Below are 3187 nucleotides of genomic sequence, written 5' to 3'. Positions count from 1 at the left end.
GTACGATGTGATTTTTTTCTTTTTAATAAAGATACATTAAGTTAATTTTATTTATTTATTTTTTGTAGGCAAGTGATAAAGGTCTGGGCTATCAGTAGAGGGCAAAAGAGGAAAAGATAGCTTAAAAATGCCCCCCTAAAAAAGATTTAAAATGGTTAAAAAAATGGTGAAAGTGTCAAAAATGGCAATAATGAGAAAAATCAGCAAAAAAAAAAAAAAAAATGTTATCAAGTGCATAGAGAAATAGCAAAAGTGGGCAGAAAGTGGCAAAGATTAGTTAAAGGTGTCAAAAATGGGCAGAAGAGGCAAAAATGGGCAATAAGGGGCAAAACCAGATTAAAACGGGCAACAAGAAGTGGGTGAAAACAAGGCTAAAAGAGCTAAAAGAGGTAAAAAATCAGCGTCAATCAGGACCAATCAGCGTCGAGGGGCAGTACTTTAGGGTGTGGCGGAGTATTGACGTAAGCAAGCAGAAACAAGAGGCAATTATGGTGGAAGAGATTAATGTGGATGCTACTAAAGCGCCACTTTTATCAGAACTTGACGAAATTTCTTCGTTAAAAGAGGAACAAAGAGCAAAAGTGAGTTGTTTCTTTTCAAAATGACAAAAGTCATGTACTGACATGCCTACAGTCGAGGAGTTTACTCCTTGGGGCACAGCTTGGTAGCGGCTATGTCACGTGTTTTGCTTCTCTGATTGGCCCGTAAAGATGTGACAAACAGAACGTTCATCCAATCACCCTCCGAGTGTTTTTTCAAAGACTCTGCCCTTTCCTAAATGCTGTGTCCTAGAGGTTTACCAGATGGATGAGTGAAACACATCCATCTGGCTTGCCAGGTTAGAAAACATTGTCAATAAGTGGAAACCTGGAAAAGTGGCTAAAAATGGCTACAATGGGGAAAAAGCAGCAAAAATTGGTTAAAAGGGGTGTAAAGAAGTGGCAAAAAATAGGCAAAAAATAGCAAGAATGGGTACAAGTGTAAAACAAAATTGGCAAAAATGGCTAAAAAGCATTAAAATGGGCAAAAAGTTGTTGAGTTGTTTAAAGTGGCAACAAAACTGGCAGAAAAGTGTTGAAACAGGTTATTAAGAATTATGAATAGATCATTCCAGCATTAGTAACCAATAACGGTTTTGCCACACTTTTCAGCTTAAAATTGAGTAAAAACTGTTAGCCGGGGGCTAGCACCAATGCTACTAATCTATTCAATAATATCATCAATAAAACAAAACCAAGGACGGCCCATTCTCTGGGTTTTAAGGATCAAGGCTTCTCAGTTCTGAATGAAATACTCACTAGTCACGTTCTCTTCACATTCAGTAGTGTTCTCCATGAACACCAAACAGATGACAGTCGTTATTTTATTATAAATAATCTTCTTCCTGGTGGTCTTGTGTCCTTTTGTAGGCCATGCTGTACCTTTAATTGAATAATCTTAGATACCTTTCACCACTGGATGAGGGTAATTTTCCTTTAATGTATAAAACACCTGTCGTAAGAATGTAAATATTAGTGTGTGGTAGTTCTTGTTTCATACTTTTGGCTCTTTGTAGTATTATGGATTTCCTATTCCCCTCTGAATACTGACAAAGAGAGGTTAGAGTAGGATTCACTAGTGCTATAGCTGCTGTTCTGTTTGTTGTTGGTAAATCTGAAGCTGTAAGGCCGTGATGCTTTTATAAAAATGTGAAGATACTGGTTGTTTTTATACCATATGGGTGGTCTGGAATCCCAGGGTCATTCAAAGGACAGCGATCCAAAACTTCCATCATTGTGTAACAAAAAAAATCTGAGGGGAGGTTTCTCAAACTGACCAATTGCAGTCCAAATCAAGGATGACCCTCGCTAGACTACATGTGTGAGAAAACAGCCTCAATCTGCTCCCACTGTGCTGCCCAGACAATCCCGGCTTAATCCACGGGGTCCAGTCCTGGATTACCGTGTCTGCTCCACCCTCCATCTCTGCATTATGGAAATCAGACAGGATTTTATAAACTCGCACACAACACACAGGGACACGGTGTAAAACCTAAGCAACATTCACTGGACATCTCTCTGGTGATTACACCTGTCGTTTCCACAGATTAGCTGGCGGTGGGGAAGATTTGAGAAAATCTGCTTCACACAACACAAACAAAGCATTTCGGCTAATTTCCTCCATCCTGGCAGGAGTGGGAACAACATGGCAGCTCTTAAATGTAGATCTGTTTTGTTTGGTGCATTGGAACATGTTGCTATTGTGACTGTGATGATTTTTTTAGGTGCATGTCACGGAGGCTTGTGATTTTAAGTGACAGCAGATGGCTTGGATTCAGCAGCACGGTGTGTTTGAAGGATTTTGTGAAACAAGGCAATGAAAGGGAACAGAGATTTGTTGAAAAAGACTAAACCACGTAGCTGTGCGTGCAGTAGTTTCCGCTTCTGAATGGGCCGATCTAGATGAAAGCCGCATTATTAGCAGATGGTTCAATGAAGCACCGCTGGCTCCTGCAGAACTTTCATTATCCATGTGATCTCTGCGTTGGTCTTGTGTTTTTTTTCTCTCCCAATCCAACAAAAATGTGCTTTATCCTCTTTTTTCACCGCTGAGAGGAAAGCTTTTAGGCAAGTTCATGCAGTGTCTTTGAAATAAATAAATAAAAAAGGCACTGCTGAATGAAAGGAAATGAATGAACACGCAGGTGAAAAATTGCTGCCATTGAAAATGTGACACCTGATCGGGAGGTCGCATCACATGTGCATGCATGGAGCCACTTAGCAGATACTTCTAATTGGTATGCCTATTGATACGCATCAAAAGCGAGCGCGTTCTTTCAAATACACATAGAAATGGTAAAAGCACCTTTGAATTTAAGAGACAACTCCTATTTGCATTCTCAGCCTTGATCTGTAAATTGTGGTAAATTGTGAAAGCATTTTGTTTTTGTGACTTTAAACAAGGTTGTAAAGGTGAGCATCCACAGCTTTAAAGGACATCAATTTAACATTTCTCTGCAGCTTTTGGCAGCCAGTATTATCCTGCACTCTAGGATGATGGTTGCAATATACACTATATGGACAAAAGTATTTTCACACCTTTTAATTACTGAATTCAGGTGTTTCAATCAGACAAGGTGCATAAAATCAAGCACCTATTCTGAAAAGCTCAGTGACTTCTGTGATTGATGCCACCTTTGCAACAAGAC

This window comes from Cheilinus undulatus, linkage group 23 (genome assembly GCF_018320785.1).
Source record: "Cheilinus undulatus linkage group 23, ASM1832078v1, whole genome shotgun sequence".
Taxonomy (NCBI): Eukaryota; Metazoa; Chordata; class Actinopteri; order Labriformes; family Labridae; genus Cheilinus; species Cheilinus undulatus.
This window is presented reverse-complemented; position numbering follows the sequence as displayed.